The 26,535-nt window shown below is 43.5% G+C and overlaps 1 protein-coding gene across 2 annotated transcripts in view; it reads right to left on the bottom strand.

The window, feature by feature from the left end:
- KCNA2 (potassium channel, voltage gated shaker related subfamily A, member 2) overlaps positions 1–12,153 on the bottom strand; it is a 38,232-nt gene extending 26,079 nt beyond the window's left edge. For both annotated transcript variants that reach the window (XM_011969944.1, XM_011969943.1), the window contains exon 1: positions 12,074–12,153. The gene's annotated coding sequence lies outside the window, so the exon portion shown is untranslated. The remainder of the gene's footprint in view (positions 1–12,073) is intronic.
- Between the last annotated feature and the right edge of the window lie 14,382 nt (positions 12,154–26,535).

The following is a 26,535-nucleotide window of genomic DNA, read 5'->3' as shown; positions in this document are numbered from 1 at the left end:
CCAGAGGGCGCCGCATGCAGCGGCATCTGCACACTGCGGTTCGGGCGGCGCTGCTGCAATCTGGGAGGGCTGCAGCCGTCAACGCCCACGCAGCAGGGAGAGACCGGGACTGGACAGTCACTGGCAGGGCTTCTGAACCAGCCGCGCCTGGCTCCCTGCGCATCCCCCATCCCAGGTCCTAAGGGCTCTTAAATAAAAGGTCAGGGGAGATTTTGAGGGTATGATTTTTTTTCGCCACCTATTTGTTAAGGCCTTAAACCCCAGCACCTTCAGTCACCTGAGGTCACATCTCTGACAACACCTCCCCTTCCGCATTCTAAAAATACAGAACCCAGAAACAGAAGCTTTAGTGAGGTAAAGTAACCTACACCCTCTGCCTGACAAACCCTTCAGCCCTTCCCTGGACAGCTCCCAGTCTCTCCAAGCCGACTTCATGTCCTAGGAGACCACCTTTCCCTGTTCAAGTGCCCTGTAGCAAATGGTGCTGTGAACTGCGATTGTGTGAGCTTCCTGAGAGCAGGTTAGTGAGAGAGAGAGAGAGAGAGATTGAGATTTGGTGGGTATGCAGGGCAAGGAGGCTCCTATTAGACTTCTCAGCTCCCAGACCAAATTGGATATCCCTAACATAGCCCTGTCCTCACACATCCCGGTCTCTCCTTCCAGACTCTCTCTTCTCCTTTCGCTCTGTGTGAACCCTGTCAGGCAGGTTAGCCTTGGAGGCTGTCAGTGTGGACAGCGTCTTAGAGATCACCTCACTGTTCTTGGGCGCACCCAGCAAACACAGGTCCCAGGAACTCACTGATCACCGCCCCATCCACAGCCCAGGTCCTCCTGTTGTTTTGTGGTCTACTGTGATTGGTGGGAATATCTGCCCACCATAGCAAGCAAACTCTCTCTCCCAGGCGTGACTGCCCATCGTTTCACCTGTTTTTCCCATTGCGCCTTCTCAGAGGTGAAGGGTGTGCTGCTAAGAACCTGACTTGGCAGAAGGCCAGAGGGCAGGGCTGGGTAGGGCTGGGCAGGGCAGGGTAGGGTGTGAACAGTGAGCTGTTGGTCTAGGCAGGGCATGAATGAATGGTGAGCTGTTGGCCTAACCAACGGATGTTCTGAGGTGAGGATGCAGGGTGGAATGAGTGCCAGGACCGGGTCAAGGTAGCATTTGACATGGGTAAAGTCAGTCTCCTAGGTGCTCCTGTCTTCCACATAGCTCCTGATTTTTGTTCATTCTCACTGAAAGCTCCTTTTAAAATATCCTCCCCACACACCGCCAGGGGCCCCGCATGTTGGATCATCTTGCCTGCAAAACAAACTGCTCTTATTATGTAATGATGAGTGAGTGCGTCTATCCACCGTTAACAACCTGAACATTTGTAACAACCAACATAGCTTCTGGCTGGAGTGAGAGGCTGTGGACTGCCTCACTCTCACTAAAGTGTGAGAATTCAGCCCCAAGTAGAGTCTCTTGACATTCTGTTTTGCCTGGGCAGGCTTGTCACATGTAACAGTGTGATTTTCTCTCAGGCTTCTTGAAATTCTAAAATAATGGAAGCGCCTCCATATGACCCTCTTGGACAACCAATCTCTGGGGATTCCTGGGTGCGGATACCGGCTTTGGTGTCAGACTTGCTCTGTCCTGCAGAGTCCCACTTCTTGTTTTCTGGTTGGGTAGGGGTTCATTAGCTATTTTTTTAATGGTGTCGATAAAAAATGGATTAGTATGCTAATTTTAACCATAGCTTTCACATGGCATAATGCCTTAGCCCAATAAAATACATAAAATTATATATACAGCCTGATTATAACTTTATTGAAAAGCAACAACAAGGGGTAGGATTTCTAGCCATGGCAGAGTGAAGATAAAATTATACGCTTATATTAGAAAAGAAGATCTTACATCAATGACCTCTTTTCCAACTTAAGAAACCAGAAAAAGGAGAGCAAATGAAACCGAAAATGAGCAGAAGGAAGGAAATAATAAAGATTAGAATGGAAATTGATAAAACAGAGAACAATAGATAAAATCAATGAAATAAAAACTGGTACTTTGAGAAGATTAATAAAATAGATAAGTGTCTAGCCAGTCTAACCAGAAAAAAGAGAAATAACCAATACCAGAAATGAGAGAGATGACATTACTATTAATTCTACAGACCTTAAAAGGACAATAAAGGAAATTCTAAACAACTTTATGCTAATAAATTGGACAACTTGGTTGAAATGGAGAAATCCTGTGAGAGACATAAACTACCAAAGCTCAGAAAAAGGAAACAAATAACCCAGTACCCCATAGTTATTTAAAAAATAAATATGTAGTTTAAAGCCTGCTTAGTTTTAACTAATTTTCTTAGTTAAGAACAAAAATTCCAGGTTCAGATGGCTAAACTGACTAATGCTACCAAATGTTTAAGGAAGAAATAATTCTACACAAATTCTTTTAGAAAATAGAAAAGATAATACTTGTCAATCCATTATGTGAGACCAGCATTACACTGATACCAAAACCAGACAAAAACATCACCAGTAAAGAAAACTATAGGACAATATGCTTCATGAACATAGATGTACAAATGGAATAAAAACGTATCAAATCAAATACAAAATAATAAGAAAAGAATAATACTTCATGACCAAATGGGGTTTATCATAGAATACAAGGTTGGTTTGACTTCAAGAAATCAATGTAATTCACCATATGAAAAATATAAAAAAGCAAAACCACATGATCATCTTAATAGAGAAAAATGTTTGACAATATTCAATATTCACTTGTGATAACATCTTTCAGCAAACTAAGAAAAAAGGGAGTTGTTTTTCACCTCATAAAATGCATCTATGAAAAACCTGTAGCTAACATTATACTTAATGATGAAAGACGAAATGCTTTCCTTCTAACATCAAGAAGAGAAGGATTTCTGCTTTCACCATTTCTATTTAAGATTCTATTGGAGCATGAACCTAGTACAATAAGGTAAGGAAAAGAAATAAACAGCTTCTAGATTGGAAAGTAAGAAGCAAAATTGTCTTTATTCACAGGTGGCATGGTTATTTATGTAGAAAATCCAATGGAATCTACCAGAAAAGCTACTAGAATTCATAAGTGAGTTTAGAGAGATATCAGAATACAAGATCAATGTACAAAAATCAATCATATTTCTAAATACTAACAACAAACAATTATAAATTGAGATTTAAAAACCCCATTTACAATAGCATTAAAATATAAAATACTTAGGGACAAATCTGAAAAAGGATGTGAAAGACCTATACACTGAAAATTATGAAACATTAATGGTAAAAATGAAAGACCTAAATAATTGGAAAAATAGACTGCATTCCAAGGTCAGAATATTATCAAGACATCACTTCTTCTCAAATTAATCAACGTATTCAATAGAATCTCAATAAAAATCTTGGCAGAATTTTTAACAGAAATTGACAAATTGAGCTATACATTACTGCAAAGAACCTAGAATAACCACTGCAACCAAGGCTGCAGTAATAAAAACAATGTGGTATTGGTGTCAAGATAGACAAATAGATCAATGGAGTAGTAAAGAAAGTCCATAAATTGATTCACACATATATGGACAATTGATTTTTTATAAAGACGCAAAGGTAGAAAGAAGTCTTTCAACAAATGGCGCTGGAACAACTGAACAGCTATATGCAACATGAACACATGTACATAGACCTTTTCCTAATGTCATAAACAAAAATCAGCTCAAAATGAATCATTAGACCTAACCAAAAGAGCTAAAGCTATATACTTTCTAGAAAAAAACAGAAAATGTTTTGACCTTGTTACTCAAAGATGTCTTAGATATGACACTAAAGAAGCATGATGTATAAAAGAACAAATTGATAAATTAAACCTCGCTGAATTAAAAACATTTGCATTTAAAAGACACAATTAAGAAAATGAAAATATAGATCCAGGCTAGGAAAACATATTAGCAAATGCTACAAAAAATTATTTTTTGTAGAGACAAGGTCTCGCTATGTTGCGCAAGCTGGTTTCAAACTCCTGGCCTCAAGCAGTCCTCCCGCTTTGGCCTCCCAAAATGCTGGGATTATAGGCATGAGCCACCGCACCCGGCCCCTCTCTGCTCTTTTCACTCCATCTAACAAGGAACTCACATGCAGAATATATGAATAATTTCTATAACTCAGTAAAAAAGAAAAACAAATTTAAAAATGGGCAAGATAATTGAATAGACATTTCACCAAAGAACATATACTAATGGATAATAAGCACATGAAAAGATATTCCCATCATTAGTCATTATGAAATACAAATTAAAAGCACAATGATCAGAACAGTAAAGACAAAAAAAAAAAAAAAAGAAGCACAAGAAGATATCATACACACTACAAAACTGTAATATAAAAGACTGAGGATAACATCTGTTGGTGAGAATAGGGAGAAATTGAAACACTCATTCATTGTTGGTGAAAATGTAAAATGGTGAATCTACTTTGGTAAATAATTTGTAGTTTCTTTAAAAAGTTAAGCATACACCTACCATATTAGCAATTTATTTATAGGTATCCATCCAAGAGAAATAAAAACATATGTCCAAAGATTTATGTAAGAATACTTATAGCAAGAATAGTCAATATAGCCAGAAACAGAAAGGAGAAATCCAAATGTCCACCAACTGCTGGATTAACACAATGTGCTATATCCATACAATGGAATGCTATTCAGCAATAAAAAAGAAATAGACTACTGGTATATGCTATAACATGGATGAACCTCAAACATGCTAAGTGAAAGAAAACAGACATAAGAAACACATATTGTATGACTCCACTCCTGTGAAATTTCCAGAAATGCCACATCTATAGAGAAATAAAGCAGAACAGTGGTAGCCTGGGGCTTGGGGCGGGAGTAGGGATTGAATGAAAACCGGCAGGAGTGAACTTTTGGGGGTGATGGATATATAAATCTCTAAATTTACCAAAACATTAATACTTAGTCTAAAAATGAATGTATTCTGTACAGTATGTTATACCTCGATAAAGCTATTAAAACTACACAATAACAACTACTACTACACATGCTGGGAAAAATGATGGGAAAAATGTGCCAATATACCAAAAACGGTTATGTTGAGATCATGTTGCGAGTGGATTTTTTTTTTCATTTCTTAGATTTTCAATAATCTGCAATACATTTATCTTGAAAAATATAATAAGTGGCAAGTCTTGGGAGATGGAGGTTGATATTGGTGAAAAGTCTGATTGGAAAGGCATTCTTATTTTGAAGGTTCTTTCTAGGTCCCACGGCCATTTGGAAGTAATAAAATCAATAAGACTGGGGCTGCCAATAAAAAACCTTGGCATCATCCTGACTTCTTCCTCCTTCATTTTTAAGACTTCGTCTCCAAGTCTTGGCAATTCTTCTGTTAGAGTAGGGATAGTTCAGTTTCTTTCTGCCCATTCTGGCCACACAGCCCTTGCTCAGCCCTTGTCCCACTGCAGAAGCATTCTAATGGGTCTGCTAGCATTGTAAATACATTATTTGTAATGGGTAGGGAAATGCCCCACTACTTATTCCATATTGTAAAACCTCAATAATCAGAAGAATGTGGTAGTCCCAGTACGTGAATAAACAGATCAATGGAATTGAATGGGAAGTTCAGACATAGCCTGAGTACATTTATAAATTTGTATAGATAAAGGTGACATCTCATATAACAATGAGAGTAGGGATGGCTTTTTAATAAATGGTGTAACGACTACTGAATAGCCATCCCACACCCTCTACCAGTGTAAACTCCAAATAAACTGAAGATTCAAATGTAAAAAGTAAAATTCTATTGCTAGGAGAAATCTCAGGGAAGTATTTTATAATCATAAAGAATATCTTTCAATAGATGACTCACAATACTAAAGCCATAAAATAAAAAATTGACAAATTCAGTTACAAGAGCAACAAAACTTTTACATGGTAAAAATATGGTAAGAAAATTCAAAGAAAAATGATAAAGTGGGAAAAATATCTGTAACTCATCATCCAGACAAATGGCTAATCTCCTTCATATATAAAGAGCTGAAAGAAGTCAATAAGGTAAAAGGTAAGCAATACAATAAAACAGTGGGAAATGGCAATGAACAATCAGTCCACAGACAAAGAAGCGCATGTGCTCCTTAATATGTGAAAAGATACACTCCTTCACTCAAAATTAAGAGAAATACATATTAAAGCTACACTGAGACATCATATTTTTTGACCTATTGATTTGGCAAAAGTTCAAAAGTTTAACTATATATTTGTCTTTGCTGTGCTCTCAAGAAACAGGCCCTCTCATTCATATATTGCAGGTGGGAGTGTTAATTGGTTCAGCCCCATGGAGGCCAATTTGGCAACAGTTTTCAAAATTGCCAATACATTTACCCTTTGACCCAGAAATCACATTTCTGGGAATTTATTCTATGAATACACCTGAGTATATTAAAATGACATATGCACAAGGTCATTCATTGCTGCATGATCTGTAATAGTAAAAGACTGGGAACACCCCAACTGTCTATCACTAGAGGACTGGTAAAATAAACTGTGTTAGAGCCATACGTGGAATACTATGCTACTATAAAAATGAAACAGGTGTATTTCTATGTTTTGATATAGAAAAAAGCTCTGATATATTATAAAGTGAAAAAAAGCAAGGTAAACCAGTGTATTTAGTATGCTACTTTTGAGTATAAAAATCAGAGGAAGGGAAAGATATATTTGTATTTGTTCATATCTGCACAAAAAGTACTAGAACGATACACAAGAAATGAATCTCGGTGGTTATCTACAGGGATCATGGAATGGAGTGGACAGGGCAGAGTGAGAATGAGACTTCTCAGTGTGTATCTTTTATAATTTATTATTATGGTTTTTTGATTTATGTGAAATATTACTATTCAAAACAAAAAGTAAAAATCTCTTAAAGTTCACCATTAACGCATGTTAGAAAACATACATACACAACCATGTTGAAATGTTGTTTTCACAGTCCACACAATCAAGTGTAAACTCCTACACCTGCCCGCAAGAGTCTCAATTTCCCAGCTTTATCTCAGCCCTCACCTCTACACAGGCCTCAGGCACCAGCCAGACCAGGCTGGTACTGGTTCCGTGAGAACACCATGTGCTCTGGGACCTGAGTCTTTGTTTCTTCCACCTCCCTGCATGGAATTCCCAACCCTACCAGTTAATAACTTTCAAGACCCTCTTCCTGCATCTCCAGTGAAGTCTTAGTATAAGAAGAATGTGATGATGAGGATGATGATGATGATGACACCACTGCTTACTGGGCACCTATTGCGCTAGGCATTGCACTAAGTGCTTTATTGCATCTCATTTGATCTTACCATCAACCATGTGAAGGAGGAATTGCTATCTCTGTTTCACATGCACAGGAAACTGAAAACAGAAGAGGTAAAACCAGACATGGTGCAGCACCACAACCCAAACCTTGGTATCTGGGGTTAGACAGGCTTGGCCTAGACTCCCAAATCAGCCCCTTTCTGGCTCAGTAACCTTAGAAAGTGACATCATCTATGGAAGGTTTAACTTAATCATCAGTAAAATGGTAATAATTAAAATGCTTATTTCATGGAGTTGTTCAGGATTAATGAGACACTGGAAAGAAAACACTCGGCATACCGCTTGGCACATAGTAAGTGTTCAATTATTGGCTAGTCACAAAGTCCTTATAGTACCAGATTTTATCCACTGTCCATGTTGAAGTCTTTCCCCCTTGAAGTGTGAAGTCCTAACCACCCAAGCTTCTTGTTTATACAGACAACACCATGCCAGTCAATGCTATGCTCTCTTTCTCTATCTTCATTTGTCTTTATTTCATCTGTTAGATCATAATGATTTCAAGGGCTAGGACTAGCTCCTGGGTTTCTCTCTGTGCTCCCTCATTGGACCCAGCACTTAGTAGATGCTCAATAAATGTTTATTGATTTTGTCTGAAGAAAGTGGGTAGGAAAGGAAAACAAAAAGGGAGAAGGAATCTAAAATAAAACAAGAGACATCTAAGGACTAACATAATTATAAAAAATGTTAATGCAACCCTTGAGCCCAGAAGTTCGAGATTGCAGTGAGCCACCATCCCACCACTGCACTCCAGCCTGGAACAACAGTAAGACCCTGTCTCAAAAAAAAAAAAAAAAAAAAATAATAATAATCATAATAATAATGCCAGGCTTGATGGGGAGAAAGTGAAGAGGGAGAAAATCCTATGAGGTGGACAGGAAGTGAAATAGCAAGAATAGGAAGTGGGAAAAGAGGGTACTGAAAGTGGTGCAATACAATGAGGGAAACACATTTAGAGGGACTCTTGGGCAACACTGAATTTCCTCATTTCTTGAATTCATTAAGATATGGATGGTTAAAATGAGATTAAAAGGCCACCCCTAACTCCCAAGTTAGTCTTATTGTTTGGAGATGATGGTGGTGGTTGAAGGGTTTTTAACTGATCACAAGTTGTTCTTGTGCCCTGACCGGGAAAAAGACAGTATGTAGCCCTGAGCATTAGTGGGCCTGGGTGCTGCAAAGGCCAGGAAGCAGTCCTCCGTTCTGTCCTCCACACTGGGTATGTCTTGACTGGGAGTTTGCATCTAGTTTTGATCCATGGACTTTATAAAAAGAGGGAGCAGGCCGGGCGCGGTGGCTCACGCCTGTAATCCCAGCACTTTGGGAGGCCAAGATGGGCGAATCACGAGGTCAGGAGATCGAGACCATCCTGGCTAACACGGTGAAACCCCATCTCTACTAAAAAATACAAAAAAACTAGCCGGGCGAGGTGGCGGGCGCCTGTAGTCCCAGCTACTCGGGAGGCTGATGCAGGAGAATGGCGTAAACCCGGGAGGCGGAGCTTGCAGTGAGCTGAGATCCGGCCACTGCACTCCAGCCTGGGGGACAGAGCGAGACTCCGTCTCAAAAAAAAAAAAAAAAAAAAGAGGGAGCAGTGGGAGAGTCTAGCAAAGTGGTTGGGGAATGAAATGCTGTCCCCTTCGTCCATGATCATCCTCTGAAACCCCATTCATCCTGTTGGGTTCACTGTGAAGAAGCCTCCTGGGTGTTAGAAAGGGCCTGACCATCCACTATCCTCCATATTCCACTGGTTTCCACTTGTTGACAGTACTCACACAAAGCTATTTTGCATAAGAGAAATGAGAGAGCAAAACTCCCTCACCCCAGACTGGGAACTCCTTGAGAGCAGATAGCCATTGTGTTCATCTCTGTACTGCCTGATGGGGGCCTTGTCCAGTGTCTGGCACCTGGTGCCTGACTTAAAACAGGTGCCCCATAAATATCTGTTTGTTGAGGCATCTCTGTAGAGGACTGGGCAAGAGGTGATGACTTGAAAGAATGCAGGAGGTCAGATTAGATGCCCCACTGCAGTGCTTCTGTGACACCCTGGACTTCCCACACATTACCACCAGTCTCACAAAATTCATCTGCACATTTTAGGCCTCTCTCCCACAACCAGATCCTTTAGAGCAGAGATGAACTGACTTGTGCTAAAAGCAGGTGCTAGATGATTGTTTATTGAATACATGGACACAACTTCATAATCCTGTAGATTGCTTTAGAGCTCAGCAGAGCTAATTCCCCTGGGAATCATGGTGGTGCTGCACCATGCCTGGTTTTACCTCTTTCTTGGCAGCAAGACCTGATGTGTTCTCTTCAAATTTGCATTTGATATCATTCATCTCCCAGGCCAGATCCCTGAGGATCCTCAAGAATGGCTCCCAAATGTTGGCTGTGTAGTAGAATTGCCTGGGGAAGCTTTTAAATCCTAGTGCTCAGGTCACATTTTGGATAAATTCAATCAGAATGTCTTGGGGTAAGAGCCTGAGTTCAGTGGCTGTTAATGATCTCCAATTACCACCAAATGACCAAATGATCCCCAATCAGTGAGTGATTTTTAAGGACCCCACCAATGGCCCCAAGATCATCATTGCAGACAATCCCCAGTGGATATGAAAGTTTGGGAACTACCGGTTTCGGAAATGCATTTTACTATAGAAATTGAGTAAGTCTCAATATATCGGAAAATTAATAATGAGACCTGTGTCCCTGACACAACATAAATGGAGGTGCCACTGTAGAACATTTATCAAAGGATCTGGTGTGACAGCTGGAATTTGTCCAGATGCTGTTAACGTTTGTAGATCATCCTGAGAAGTAGTTCAGTGAGGCACCTCTTCCTCAGCACCATTACTCTCTCCTTCACCTGTGTGTTTATTCAGCACTTGAAATTATTTGTTGCTATGTTTTTCTCCTCACTAGTTGTGAGCAACTTGAGGGCAGGAACTGTGTATCCATAAGCACACTGAGCGTCTGGTGTCTAACCCTCGGTGGATGACAGACACCTGCTTGTGACATAAATGTGTCAGTGAATTCACTCACTCATTTATATACTCATTCAACAAATGATGATAGGGACAGACAGAAAGGTATGGTATTGGCAGAGAACAGGAGTTAATTAAGCAGAGAGCAAAACGAGGAGACTGAATTAAACACAGGGAAGTAAAAGCTGAAAAATAAGAGAAAGAAAAGGGTATTCATTTATCATTTGAATTCATGTAATGCAGTGGTGGGTAGGTTTGACTGGAAGAAGCATTTTTTAAAATCAAATGGACTCAAAAGTGAGTTAACATCTCTAAGTGCTCTGTACTTTTTTTTTTTTTTTGCGGGGCGGGGGAGTGGGGGATGGAGTTTTGTTCTTGTCCAGGCTGGAGTGCAATGGTGCCATCTCGGCTCACCGCAACGTCTGCCTCCTGGGTTCAAGTGATTCTCCTGCCTCAGCCTCCCACGTAGCTGGGATTACAGGCATGCACCACCATGCCTGACTAATTTTTGTAATTTTTATTTTGTTAGAGACGGGGTTTCTCCATGTTGGTCAGGCTAGTCTCAAACTCCCGACCTCAGGTGATCCGCCCACCTCGGCCTCCCAAAGTGCTGGGATTACAGGTGTGAGCCACCGTGCCTGGCCAGTGCTCTGTACTTTTTCTCCTTTTTAGGATATTTAGTCACAAGTAAAATAAATGAGTTACTATATATTATTTGCATACCATCCCTTTTCTCTTCCAAGTTCTACAAAGGCAGATCCTACTTGTGTCACTCACCTCCGTGTCCCCAGCACCCAGCATGGCATGACACACAATGGGTGCTCAGTAAATATTTACCAAGCTATTCAATGGATTCATGGATTCAGTTCTTCTATCACCCAAAATAATCACGTCATCTTCATCTCAAAGTTGTTTTGAGGAATAACTTAGATAAAATATATAAGCACTGGGCACATGGTAGGCATTCAGTGATTGTTAAGTCATTATTATAATTGAGAAAAACAATAGACACTAAGCACCTACTTTGAAACAGACCTTATGCTAAATGCCGTGCAAAAAGGGACAATCAAAAGTGCCAAGAAATTGCATCTTTTAAAAGCTGTATGGGTTTGAGGACCCCACTGTCACTGCCTCCCCCTGCGCTCTCCCCACAGAGCCTCGGCAAAAACCAGTCAGTATTCACTCACAATCATCTACCTGGCCACACCCCAGGCAGCCAGCCCTGGAACCGCTAAGCCTGGTCTTCCTTTCCACAACCACTAGATGGCAGCACAAAGCACACGGATGGACAATGCTCTGTGCAGGAGGGCTGCTGTCTGGAGCACAGGTCTGGCCTTGGTCGGCTGTTTGGGAGTCAACACTTAATGCTTTGCGATCGATCCCTTCCTTTCCACTTCCAAGCCTCTGACCCCATCCCTTCACCCTGGAGTCACCTCACACCTGCAGGGTCCTCATTCACAATCCTTCCCAGAGTACCTGGAGTGCTTTCCTTTCGCCTCCATTCCTTTACTGACCCCCATGTTGCTTTTCATGAAGGTGCCAAATCCGTTGTCTAGCCCTTGAAGCGTCTCACCATCGCAGCTCACCTTATTCCTTGCTGCACCCCAGCAATGGCCTACCAGTCACCTCCTGTTCTCTATCTTTGCTCACATCACTCCCTGCCTGCTATGTCCACACATGCATGCTCACCCTTGCTGCCCCTCCTCTTCACCTCCTTGAAAGCCCAGCAGAGGCTCTCCTGCAGAAGTCTTCACGCTGGAAACCAGATGATGGCTCCCTCTTCTATGTGCCCCATCACCACTTCCTTTCTTGGTAAGTGTTCAAAGGGTTTCAGGTTCGAGGTGACCTGGTTGCATGATGCTTCATCAGCAATCTTCAGGTGTTTCCTGTCACCCCAGCCAGGGACTGCAAGAACAGGTTTTTCTCTTAAAAGAGAAACTGAGCACTGGCAGACTAGCAGGGGTCGGTGAGCCATGCAGAGTTAGGAAGAGCAATCAGCACTTGGAAAACATGGCAGGAGACAACAGAGAAGGCGAAGGGAGTTGTGTATAAGTAATTCATTGTGACTAGAGCTCAGTGTACAAGCAATAAAAGAGAAGTGTATGGAGAGGGTAGCAGGGACCAGATCTTACAAGGTCTAGAAGACTCTGCCAATGTTATTTGGACTTTACTTTGGAGGTAGGGGAGTCTTAAAGGACTTTAAGCCAGAGGGGTGACATGACTGGATTTTTCTATTAAGGAAGATCACTCTGGCTGCTGTGGGGGATAGACTGCTGGGGGGGCAATGACTGCAGGGCATAGGGAGACCACCTGCTGGGAAGCTGTTGCAGTGGTCCAGACAGAGATGTGGGTATGAACTAAAAAGAGATACTGCAGGGATGGAGTCAGTAGGCTAAACAAGCCCTGTAGACCTGTTGAGTCTGAGGGGTCCGTGGGATACCTGAGTGGGGAGTACAATGGGATTTGGATGTTCCTGCCTGGAGCTTGGGAGATAGGCCTGGGCTGGATCTAGAAGTCTGTATGGATGAGGCCTCTGACATGGATGAGATTAGGCAGGGAGCAGGGGTGCATGTAGAAGAGAAGAGAGGAAAGTGGGAACATTTAAAAGCCTAAAGACAAGGAGGAGCCAGAAAAGGAAATGGAGAAGGTACAGCCATAGATAGAGGAGGAATCAGGGGAGAGTGATGTCTTGGAAGCCACAGGTGAAAGCTGGCTAAAGGCAGCTGAGAGGTCAGGCAAGACGAGACTGAATGTGTCATTTGGAGGAAGCCACACGGAGGTCACAGTCTCAGTGGAGCCGTGTTGGGCAGAGGCGGAGCTCCGTGGGTTGAGTGAGTGGGCAATGAGGAGGTAGGAACGGGCTTGTAGGTACTCTTTGAAGACATTTGATTGTAAATAAAATGATGAAATTAGGTGGTAGGTGAAGGAATGTAGGGTTAAAGAAGGTTTTATTTGTTTAAGGGTTTTCGTTTGTTTTAAGATGGAAGAGACTTATAGAGAGAAATAGATACAAAATGAGTAGTTGAAGATCCAGGAAAATAAGGAGAGAGAATTCCTGGAGGGGAGAAGTAAGAAGGGATTCAGAGCGCAGGTGGAGGGGTCATGCTCGGTAAGACCTGGGACACTTCTTTATTTTTATTTTATTTTTTGAGATGGAGTTTTGCTCTTGTTGCCCAGGCTGGAGTGCAGTGGTGCAATCTTGGCATACTGAAACCTCCATCTTCCGGGCTCAAGCGATTTTCCTATCTCAGCCTCCCAAGTAGCTGGGATTACAGGAGCCCGCCACCACGCCCGGCTAATTTTTGTATTTTTAGTAGAGATGGGATTTCACCATGTTGGCCGGGCTGGTCTCGGACTCCTGACCTCAGGTGAACCACCTGTCTCAGCCTCCCAAAGTGTCAGTGGGATTACAGGTATGAACCACCTCGCCTGGCCCAGACCTGGAACACTTATTTGATCATAGGAGGTGAGAATGGATTGGAATTGGCTTTGGCTAAGAGTACAGGGGCTGGCTGAGGTGAGGGTCCTCAGGCACCTGGAACTGAAAGGTCTTCGCTAAGACAGACTGAACTCTGCCCAGATCTTGGTGAAAAGGAAGGATGTGGCAGTACTTCCTCTCCTTGTGGCTGTGGGATTTTCCCCATCAGGACCCCTAGACTGGGTAAAGGAGTGAGAAGGCCACCATGTTATTGATGCAGGGTGGGACTGTGCTGGTGAGGGAGCAGGAAAGGGGTTATTGGAGTTGGAAATCTTGCAAGAAAGTACTTAAAGCAATGCCTAAGGGTTCTGGGCTACTGGACTGGTGGGAGTGCTGACAGTAGGACACTGATAGGCTGGGAGAGAAGACAGTGCTCAAGGGTGGAAGGTATCAAAAACATGCCAGAGACCATGCGTATGGGATTCAGAAGCAAGAAAGCGTGAAGGCAGAGAGGTGAGAGTGGGATGTTTGAGCTTAAAATTCCCAAGGAGTGCAAGTCCCGTCAAAGTTCAGGATGTGGCCTTGAGTGGGGTCCCTAAGCAGAGTCAGGGTGTAGGAGCCTGGAGAGGAAAAGGTCAAAGGTATTGGCCTCCAGGATTCTGGATGTCAGGGTGAGGACTGAATTTGAGGGGAAGGCTGTGAGCCAGGTGCCAAGGCCTTGGATGGCTGAGGAGTGAATGGGTGGGCAGCTCTGAGAGGGGGTCTTGTCGTGTTCTAGATACTGAAAGATGAGCAGGGGATGCCTCAAAAGGCCACTGGGTGTAGTCCAGCCCTAGGTCAGCTGTGCTTGGGTGACTTGCCTGAGGACAGGTAGCAAGAAAGTGGCTGAGACAAAACAAAAATTAACTTTATGTCTGTAATCACTTAACTCTTCCAATCCTCACGGACTGACGGTCTGTGCAGATATTCTGGTTCACTAAAAGCTCGGGGTTGACAAGACTTTTTATTCTCCTGAATTTGTAGTACATATTCACCATGTGACTTTTAGAAACGCATGTCATATTCTACCAGCCTCAGTTTCCCCCTCTGAATGCCAAGAGGCTGACCAGAGCGGCGAGTGTTCAGCCTTGTCAGGTGGAGCCCCAGTGATTCAGTGGAAGAGGCTAAAGGTACTTGGGTGGTGTTGCAGAGCTGGGGGTGGAGACATTACAGGGAATCTGTAGGGGATCAGCTCCTGGCCCCGCCTTGGTCTCCAGCTGAGCAGCTACCCTTGAACCTGCCAGAATCCTAGACTTCTGCATGAGATTTTGTTTGGAAAGAGGATTCTGCTGCCTAAAACAGTGTGAAAAATCATGATCTTGCCCAGCCCTGACACTGCGTGAGCCTGTTGCCTTCCTGTACTGGAAGGAGTACCCTTGGCAGTGTGTCCCTGCTGCTTGCTGCTGTCAATTTTAATGCCTAAGCGCTTGGCAGGAACATGGGCAGTGCCAGGACCTCTGTAACGCACTTGGCAATGAGCTAATGCTCGTCAGTGGTAGTTGTGATGCCTCTCAGAAATCTGACTTTCCTGAAGTGGTTTTGATGGGCCAAGGGCTTGGGTGCTCCTCAGTGACCTTGATGATGAATTACATCCGGGATCCAGTGAGTAGAACAGACAGGTTCTTTAGCTGAGGAACAAAGCTCAGACCTGTTCTTCATCACCTAGCCCCAGCTGGGATCTCTTGTTGCCAGGCTGGCAGCTGTGAGGGATCACTGGGCCACCAGGAAGCCTTCCCAGCTGGGACTGTTCTGAAGATTTGTGCCAGAGAAACTACATCTGTGAGTCACTGCTCAGCGGAAAACCCAGCTGCTCAGCTCAGCCCCGGCCCCAGTGCCCCGGGGAAGGACCAGAAGGCAGAGTGAGAATAAAAGATAGGCTGATTTGCTTTTCTCAGTTTCCATAGCAGGTTATCATATTTGCAGTTCTTCATTTCATGAGGGAAGTTGAGAGTGGAACTGGAATCAAAAGAAGTACTCAGATGGTGAAGCCCGTAGCTGTTGGGTGTGGAGGTTTTGGCTGAGCCACCAGAGATACTCCTCTGGCCCTCGGGGTCCTTACTTTGACTCATCACTGTTTTTTTTTGTTTGTTTGTTTGTTTGTTTTTTTTTTTTTTGATCCACAGGAGGCTACAGCCAGGCTCATAGTCTGGCACATGGCATTTCTGGATAGTGAGAATCAGGAAATGGGGGTGACCCACTTCTTAGAGTGGGTCTGATGAATCATGGGAAAATCTCTCAATATTGAGACAGAGATACTGGAAGGAGGATGGGATTTGTTTTATAACAAGAGGGATGCTTGGTGTCATGGCTGCCTTCTCAGAAGGGAAGATTGGCCAGGTGTGGGCCTGAAAGCCATAGGTGTTAAAGGGCTGACCCTGAAACAGTCCCTGCAAGGATAGGGGTGGACCATCAGGACCATGATGGGAAAGTGCTGGTGTTTGGGATGTCACTTCCCACAAAGTGACAATCACTGCAGAGGCCAAGAAGCCTCCCACTGGGTTTGGAGGGTCACTATCTCTTCAATTAAAGTAAGGCAAATTCTTAGCTGCCAAGGAGACGAGGTGACTTTGAGTTCTAGTCTCAGATGAGTCCTAGTGGGATAGAAGCCTGTCTTGCTCTGCTTGACGCAGACCAGACATGATGGGTAGGACTTAGTTCCACAACGGATGTGGGGAGTCCTGTGAGCAGGTGGGAGTGTGTCTGGAGCATGCCTAGAATTATGGGCCCTGCATGGTAAAGGTCCTGCAAACCAAGCCAAAATGGGGATGCTTGTAGGGCTGGGGATGTTTAGCCTAGAAAAGGGCACAGGAGGCTAGTGTTTTTGGAATCTCTGTTGCTACAGATGGCAGAACTGAGGCCAATAGATGGAGATAACAGGAAGAAAAATTGTGACTCACCAGAAATAAAGCTAGCTGATATTTTAAGACAGTAAAGTCTAATGGTTAAGATCTTGGACTCTAGAGTAGAGTCACAATGGGCACCACCCTGAATCCTGCCCACCGATGTGGGTCTGCGACCCACTTGGTATTGGCCTGTCCTGCCCTGGGATTTAAAAACTTGCATCAGTCATCAGCACAAATTGGGAGATTATGCTTACAAATCTATATGGATAGACTCTTTTTAAAAATCTGAGGATCTGATCACCCATGTTTCTACTCTCTCCTGTAACAATAAATTGGACGTGGGTGGCAGCTGCCTCTTCTGAATAAACAGTTGCACTGTGGTTTTTCACAAGTGCTACTTCCTCCACCTTTCTTACATTTGCACAGTTTCACGGATTCCCAGGTGTCTGTAGGTATTGTAGTTTGCAACCCTGTTCTAGTTAAGAACTGAGGGTTTGTAACCTGGCTTTGCCAATTTTAAGTTACTGTGACCTTAAAGAAGGGGGTCAATTTCTCTAAGCCACAGTTTCCTTATCTGAATATGAGAATCATAATAATACTTACCATGAGTTAAAGAACTCATCACCCTTTTTTTTTTTCTGATCCACAGGAGGCTACAGTCAGGCTCATAGTCTGGCACATGGCATTTTCTGGACAGTGAGAATCAGGAAATGAGGGTGAAGGAATGGCTGGCAAGGAGTGAAGCACGGCATGAGAGCTCACCAACTCTTAGCTGGTGGAACGCTGTCCAACAGTGGAGGAGGTAGCCTTGGGAGCTCTATCACCAATGCTGGGCCTGCAGAGGGGCTGCATGACCTGACAGTAGCCAGGACTATAGAGGAGGACAGCCATCAAGAACTCTGAAATAAGTGGATCATGCAGCAGTACTCCTTGGGCTCTTCCCAATGACCAAGTCAAAGGTGTTGGTGTAGAGCTTCTTTTGATGCTCATTAAAATCAAATTTGAGGCCAGGTGTGGTGGCTTACACCTTTAACCCCAGCACTTTGGGAGACTAAGGCAGGCAGATTGCTTGAGCCCAGGAGTTTGAGACCAGCTTGGGCAACGTGGCAAAACCCTGTCTCCACCAAAAAACAAACAAACAAATAAACAATAACAACAACAACAAAACCCCCCAAATTAGCCAGGCATGGTGGTCCATGCCTGTATTCCCAGCTTCTTGGGAGGCTGAGATGGGAGGATTACCTGAGCCCAGGGAGGTCGAGACTGCTGTGAACTGTGATTGCTCCTCTGCACTCCAGTGTGGGCAACAAAGGGAGACCCTGTCTCAAAAATAAGTAAAATAAAATAAAAATAAAATAAAATTGATTTGATCTGGAAGGAAATTTTATAGAAAAGAATGTGTCACCTGGAGTAACGTACATCCACTTGGGAGGCTGCTGTGTGCTCAGAGTGAGTTGGAGTTCCAGCCCCAGCTGATGGTGGGTGGGAGCATTCCCCTGCCCCTTCCTGCTCTGCCACAGGGCTCCTTGGAGCTCACTGGCAGCATGTCCTCCCTTGGTAGCTGGATAGGCCCCTCAGTGGGCTGTGCAGGCTGAGCAGCCATGGGGGACAGCTAAACCCATACCCATACCTTGGCTCTGTGACAGAGTGGTCCAGCACTTCAGGACCTGCCTGGGTCCTGGGTCTGCCCCTGGGTGGGGCCTGGGTGGTATGGATTCTCTTTGGGTGGTCTGGACTCAGCCTGATGAGAGAGCCTTTGGTGGCTGGTTTCCATTGGCCCCTGAGAAGCCCTCTGCTGGAGCGGCATGGAGTGACTGAGAGATTCAGTTCTGTGTCTTAAGCCATCATGTATTTTCTGGTTCTGGAAGCAGAATCTGCTTTATGTGCTTGAGATGCTGAGCCAAGGGCAGACACATCCTTATTCTCAGAGAGCCACTACAGGGGAGGAAGCAGGGGTCTACTGGCCATGAGCACAGCAGTACATGCCGCATATCTGCCCGACAGGCTGGGAAAAAGCTTGGGGGAGAAAGAGGGCTCACCAGGCCTGGAGGCTGCAGGAAGCCAGCCTCCTGGGCTCTGAGGATGGTGCCATGACACCAGTGCTGAGGACTGGTGGGCGTAGTGGGGTGAGTTGAATGAGCTGGGAATTCGTGTTCTGAATCTATTTTCCCCCACTGCTTCTCCACTCCTCTGTTCTCTCTCCCCTCTCTTCAGCATTCACTGTAGCCTTGATAATTAGAATATCATCACAGTCAGTGAGCAGCTGTCAATGACCCATCTCCTTGTCTCAGCACTAGGTGGTGCTTGTATTTCCCTTCTGATTGGCTGAGGAAGCAGGGCAGCAGGAGGCAGGTGCTGGTCCAGAGCCCCTCTTCTTGCAGAATCATTAGGCAAAGCTCCCGGCAGCCTAACTTATGCAGATGTCAGAGCTCAGGCTTTGGTTCTTGTACTTGAGCTAACTGGCATCTTTGGAGAAGCTTTTCAGCCTCTGGCCTGTGGGCACCTGTCCCTGAGGGGTGGCCCATCATTCAGCCTTGGTCTTTGCATTAGGCCTGTATTGCTGCTGAGTTTTCACCCCAAGCCATGTCTGATGGCCTTTGGCTGGAATCTGGAATGGTAGAAAGCTGTTGAGACAGTTGGGTCTAAATTAAATATTAGACCTGAGTGGGTTTCATGTATTTCATAGCATAATTTTGTTGGGATATTTATTTGCTCTTCTCCTGGTTCTCGCGAATTAATAATGGAGTAAAATCCATTTTGACATTCAGCACTGATTTGCTTACATTCTGCTGAAGTGCACCTGCTCTGTGAGAGGGTGGGTGTGTCAGGAGCCTGGGAGAAGTGGGGGCAGACAACAGAAACTTCAAAGGAGAGGCATGGTTTGGGCACTGACTTTATATGTGAAAATGTGATTCAGCCTTAAACTTGTGGGTCACCTGCTAGATGACAAGCGCGAGATCAGACTCCAGTGGGAGAGTAAAATCATGGAAGATACTGTCCTCTTTCAGGAAGCTTATGTTGGGGAAAAAACAGCAAACACAACAATACCAGCTAAAGAGCAGAGTGCAAAGACAGGTGGCTCTCCCCTATTCCACTGCACATACACCCACAATCAAATACACATATGTACACATTTGGTCAAACCTCTGAAGACCAAACCAGGCTCTGGGTTTTGGGACTGGGGTCATCAAGACCTACAGGTAAAATCTCCTCTTTTCAAATCTGCATTTCCTTATAGCAAAGTGGTGAGAGCACAGGTCCTAGAGCCGGAAGGCCTGCCTGAGAATCTGGCTCCCTCCGTACTAGCTGTTTATGCCTGGACATGCCACTTAACCTGTCTGTGCTTCAGTTTCCTCATCTGTAAAATGGGAATTTCAGTGTCTATTTCACAGATTTGCTGAGAGGTTTAAATAAGTTAAAACATGTACATGCTTCAAACAGTGTCTGGCACATGGACTGTGCTCAGTGGCTATGACTGTTGTTCCAAAGATCTGACCACTTTTCACCACTTGCAGAGGTAAATGATAGATGTTCAGACCATAAGGGAAAAACAGAGGCCCATTTTTAGGATGAGAAAGTGGGACAAATAATACAATATCTGCTTGGTTTCAGGAGAGTAGAGGGTCCTGGAAACTTGGTGCTTCTTACACAGCTGCTAAGCCCCAACTCAATTCAATTCATCAAAAGTATAATGAGGATCTGCTGTGCACAAAGTATGTAAGCATTGTGGGGAAACAGGTGCTTCAAGTATGGAGCCCATCCTCTACCTCAGGAGGTGGAACAGACAGATACAAACAAAGAGTAGGACATGATAAATATCACAAACACTCAGGAAGACCCTAAGTTGTGAGAAGGGAGGAAAGCCCTCATGAGTGTTGGAGAAGAAGATATCAGGGACAGCATACATCAGAACAGGAAAGACAGAGTCTATTTTGGTTGGAGCAAGCTTGGGTGAGAAAGGGTGTTGGGCTATCAATGGAGAGTGTGGGATGCAAAGGCAGGGTGAGTTGGCACTTCATCAACAGAAAATGGAAGGCCACTGAAGGCTTTCTGAGCAGGAGTAGAATCTTTTTATATTTTAAAACTAACAGACTATAGTAGGTGAGGAAGATGGAGGGATGAAAGATGACAACATTTGTTCATTTGTTTGTTTGTTTTGCCTGGGTGACTATCCACATGATGGTATCTGCTAGAGATAGGGAAGTCAGAAGGAAGGGCCAAATCACTGGAGAAAGAAAATGCTTTGCTTGGACAGTCTGCATGGGAAGTTCCAGTGAGTCATCCTGGTGGCAATGACTGGCAGATTGTTGGAAATGGAAGAGCTAAAGAGAGAGAGTCTAAGAATAGAGATAGGGATTTGGGAGTTAGTGGCAAATAGAGTCAAACTATGGAAATGTATATGATGGCCTGAGAAGAAATTATAGGAGAAGTAAGAAGGACTAAGGGCTGAGCCTGGGAGACAGCACATGGAGGGGAAAGGCAGCTGAGATGAGCCTTGAAGAAGACTGAAGAGGTATAATTACTACTGAGGAGAAGCAAGGCAGTTCAGTGTGATGGATGCCAAAAGATGAAGAAGTCAAGGAGGTAAGACCCAAAGAAAGGCTACTTTTGGGCTCCTGGTGACCTGGGAGAGCCATCTGCGTAGAGTTCTGGGATGGGCAGGGTGAGAGAGCATGGTAGAGCAAAGGGTTGTGGGAAGATCTGAGAGGCTTTGTAGAATTAAGGGAAGAGATGAGCTAGTAAGCACATTAAGTCTTGCCTGTCTTCCTAATGCATGAATTAAGATCAGAAAAGAGAACTAGAGAAAGAGGCTGGATGGCTGCCAGAAGCCAGAATATTAAGAAATTGGGCCGGGCGAGGTGGCTCACGCCTGTAATCCAAGCACTTTGGGAGGCTGAGGTGGGCGGATCACAAACTCACGAGTTCGAGACTAGCCTGGCCAACATGGTGAAACCCTGTCTCTACTAAAAATACAAAAATTAGCTGGGTGTGGTGGCAGGCTCCTATAATCCCAGCTACTCGTGAGGCTGAGGCAGGAAAATAGTTTGAACCTGGGAAGTGGAGGTTGGAGTGAGCTGAGATCGCCATTGCATTCCAGCCCGGGTGACAGGGCGAGACACTGTCCCCCCTCCCCCCAAAAAAAAGAAAAAAAGAAATTGGTATTAGTAGCAGAAATGCAGAGTGTGAGAGGGTGTATATAAATGGACCACTAAGAAGACAAAGATTGTTTATAAAATAGAATTGCCTGATTATGAACCAAATACGAATCAGTTATAATATGTTAATATAAAACATTTTTTCTTAAGGAAAACAACTTAGACAATATCAAATATATTTAAAATGTTGGGTAGGCAATGGTTATGAAGGGGGAGAAGCATGCACTTCTCCAACTGCACCATCACTAGCCACATGACTTCCTGTGAGTTATGACCCCTCTGCTTCACATTCTCATCTGTGTAATGGGGATACTAACACTTTTCAAGGTTTTTGTGTTGTTGTAAGGACTGAGTGAGCTATTGAGGAATCTGAATGCAAAGGAGTTATTATCCCAGTGCCTTGTGCATGGTGAGTAGGTGCTGAGTAAGTATTAACTATCATCACTGTTAGCTTTTCTTGGCTGTCGGTAGCGCAGTCTTGGAGAGAACAGTTTGGCATTCTGGGCCCTGATATTTAGCTGGACGGATGCTCAAATGCTTGCCTTGGGTGGATAAATGCAGCTGAAGTAGAAGTGAAAGATCGTGTGTGACTAAACAAAAGAGAAAAGGGAAGAGAAAGGAGAGGTTTAGTGCATTTGTGAGTGAGTGAGTGAGTGTGTGTGTGTGTGTGTGTAGGGAGAGAAGATGGCAACAATGTTAGGAGAAAGGCAGCATTTCATGACTGGCAGAAATGGGTTCCATGGTACCACTGCATGGTCGACTTAGATCCGGGAAACTTGTGGTTTCACAATTCACAGTTGTGAACATTGGTGCTCTTTATCAAACCCTTCAGTCAAAACTGCAAATATACAGTCCAGAACCACAGATTTCTTTAATTTTGACTTTGTAGCTAAGTCATCCTAATCAGGGACTCTCTATCCTACCCACACCCAAACTCAGTAAACCCAAAGAATACTGAGAATATCAGACCAAAATATTTGGTGTACAGTTTGGATTTGTGTTCTGTCTTCTCCAAGTCTCAATTTTCTTCTCTGTGATGATTGCCTAATGTCTACCTTTTTGAATGTCTATGGAGATATGTTTAAGTACTTGGTAATCTGGAATGTGCTAAATAGAGGTGTTTTTTTTTTTGTTTTTTGTTTTGTTTTGTTTTGAGACAGAGTCTTGCTCTGTCAACCAGGCTGGAGTGCAATGGCACTATGTTGGCTCACTGCAACCTCCGCCTCCCAGGTTCAAGCGATTCTCCTGCCTCAGCCTCCCAAGTAGCTGGGATTACAGGTGTGAACCATGGCGCCCGGCCAGAGGTTATCTTTCTATACTAGTTTTCTTTAATATTTTATTTTGGATTTGTTCTATGTGAATTTATCTGAAGTTGATTTGAACCTGTTTACATTGTAATCTGTAACACATTTTGGGCAATAAACTTCATATGCTGACTACTTAGCTTCTTTCGTTCATTTTAAATTTACTTCTCAAGTGTTCAGCTTCAGGGAATGCTCTTCAGGAACAACATTCCTGGATCTGGTGATCAAGAACCTTTGCTCTCATTTTTCATTTTCTCCCAGTCTGAGGAGGCCCTGACTCTGCCCAGTGAGGCTGCTCTCCCTCTGGTAATGCCCATCCTGTCAGCCACGATGTGAGTGTTCTTGAGCTCTGCCTTGTGCATGAGGTTTGTCCAACTGGGGGAGGGAGCTAGAGTCAACACTGTGTCCCAGATGTAGGCAGTATGGTTGCTGTTCTGGCAAGGTAATCTGTGGGTTCTATGGAACATTTTTAAATCCTAACCTGCTTTCTCTTTAACTAGCTTCTCTTCCTATCCCTTTAAATCTTTATTTAAAAATTATTCCAAATGTCTGCTAGTAGCCTCCATACAATTCAATATATTTGGTGCATTACAAAATCCTTAAACGTGACTTCTGGATGATCTTTTTTTTAATCTACCCTCCATTAACAGAAACGACGTAGAACTGCTTGGATCTCTCTCACCTCCTCCCTCACCTCCCACCCCACTTCACCCTCCACCCCCCCTCACCCTCCACCCCCAAATACTGAAGTGTTAATGGGGATAGTGCATTGCTTAAGCTGTCACAGTGTGTGATCAAGACAAACTGAAAGTCCTCTAAACCATCAATAGTAATTCCATTCTCCAGGAGAGATGGTAAATTCTTGCATGCAGGAGATATTAGTCACTCTGTTTTAGTCTGAATTGCGCACAGAATTTCCTGGGCTACTGTAAGGTGGAGTAATCCCAGATTGCTGGGGCTGTTCCGTGCATCCATGGGATAATGTATAATGATCAGTAACCTGTAAAGTGCTGAACTAAGGTTATCCTTTTATCCTAGTTTCCTTTAATAATATATTTTGGATTTGTCACATGTGAATTAATCTAATGTCTTGTAAGTGGGTGGAGTTCTGGTGTGTCCTGATCTTTCTCGATCTGCCTGGAGTCAATCAACATCCAGGAGTGAGGAGTGGAATGAAGAATGGAGATTCTAGAACCAATATCTAAAAATATGTGTGGAGGTGGGGGCAGGGAGGGAGTTCTTGGCAGGCTACCAGGAGGATTCTTGCTTCCATATTCATTTATCCATAAATCATTTGTTGGGGGCTGTGTTGTTTGGTGGCCTCTGTGGCTGAGCCATGAGGTAAAGCTGATGACAAAGATTTCACTCTGATAGTCTTCTTGTTCTCTGAAGAAAGGCATCCCCTATTCCCCTGGGAGGCCCACCCTCTGCCTCTCAGCTCATCACTCAGTTTGAAACTAGGCTGTCTGAGCTGTCTCATTCCGCTTGTGATCATGAGCCATTCTGACTTCCTCTATTTCCTCTTCTTTTATTTACTATTCTGTAGTCCTCCCCATGCTTTCAAAACTGAAGGAATGGTTGAGTTGCCATGGCAACCCTCTGCCCCCACCTCTTTTTCCTTCCTCAACAATTTTTCTACATTTTAATAAAATTACTATTTATAGTGCACAAAGCTGCATTCCCCTCCACTGCAGCTCTGCAAGGGAGGTTTTCTGTCTGACCAGAATACTAATGACTAAACCATGGCTTTCCAGTGAGGAAGTGAGGAAGCCCTCCAGAGCAATCACTTTGGGAGACATATGTGTTCTTTAGGACATTGCTTAAGCATGTATGCAGGGCTTGGCCTGCATATATGAAGAACCTCAGTTGGCAGGGCTGAAACCCCATCCTTGTAAAATATACCACATAAATGTTGAATATGGAATTCTCAGCACTTTGGGAGGCTGAGGCGGGTGGATCACTTGAGGTCAGGAGTTGAAGACCAGCCTTGGCAACATGGTGAAACCCTGTCTCTACTAAAAATACAAAAAAATTTAGCTGGGCATGGTGGCACGTCCCTGTAATCCCAGATACTCAGGAGGCTGAGGCAGGACAATCACTTGAGTCTGGGAGGCGGAGATTGCAGTGAGTTGCGATTGCACCATTGCACTCCAGCCTGGGTGACAGAGTGAGATCCTGGGTGACACAGCAAGACTGTGTCTCAAAAAAATAAAAATAAAAAAAAAAAATAAAAGAACCGATCTTTTAGGGTTTTTTTAAGGATCCAGTAAATTAATATAGACAAGGACTTAAAAGAGCGTCTGTTGTCATTTGTTATAGGCATTTGAATTATCATTTTAGTAGCTTATTAACATCCATGAAGACTATTCCAAATGTGAGGTTTTACAAAGGTTTTATAGCTGTTGAGGGATAGGCCTGGTGGAGGGGGTTAGGAATGGTTATTTTGTATGAAATGAAACATTTAGACTACATTGAAGAGTAGAATGAAGGAGTAGCTTTTAAATTCTTAGTATTCAATAATGAAAATATTCATTCTTTATCATGTTTTGGGACTTTATAAAAACAAATTCTATATAGGAGCAAGGCAGATTATGTTAGCTTAATTTGAACTTATATTGTTTATTCATTCAAAGGGCTCACAGGTGGAAAATCTCCAAGTGAGGTTATACAGTAATGATCTGGTAGTAGTGCTATTTAAACTTTCATGTGCATATAAATCACCTGGGAAGTTTATTACAATTCAGATTCTAATTCAGTGAGTTTGGGGTGGAGCCTGAGAGTCTACATTTCTATCAAGCTCTTAGATGATACTGATGCTGCTGGTCCCTGAGGACCACTGAGTAGCAAGGTTTAAGGTTTTTGGGGCCAGCTCTTCCTAAAGACACTTTTAAAACAAAGTTATGGGTTGAGTGGAAGGGGCTTTCCAATTTCCTAGTTAGACCCAAAGCTGGAATTACCCAATATTAATAGAACTGGGCCCTCATGAGAGAATGAGGTGAAGAATCACCAGTGGAAGCCAGAAGACTTCTCTTTTTCTGAGATTTTAACAAGAGAAGTCAGGGAAGGCTATATACTTTTTTTATTTTTATTTTCATTTTTATCTTTTTTTTGGCCAGGAAGCTCAGAGGTGCCTGACTGCATTGTATTCAGGCTCTTCTCTTGCTTTATAAGTCAGATGTGATTACTCACTTAATTTTGTTCTTGAAGCATTTTCAGAACCCAGTAAAACTCATCATTTTCCTGAATGAGAGTTAAAGCTTTTTTTTTTTTTTTTTTTTTTTGAGACTGTCTCTTGCTCTGTCTCCCAGGCCGGAGTGCAGTGGCACGATCTCAGCTCAACTGAGCCAAAAGAAGACATAATTATTAAAACATTAACTTGAAATTTCAACTTCTGTTTGAAAGCATCGCTTTCC

Source organism: Mandrillus leucophaeus, unplaced genomic scaffold (assembly GCF_000951045.1).
Source record: "Mandrillus leucophaeus isolate KB7577 unplaced genomic scaffold, Mleu.le_1.0 Scaffold921, whole genome shotgun sequence".
NCBI classification, from domain to species: domain Eukaryota; kingdom Metazoa; phylum Chordata; class Mammalia; order Primates; family Cercopithecidae; genus Mandrillus; species Mandrillus leucophaeus.
This window is presented reverse-complemented; position numbering and strand designations above follow the sequence as displayed.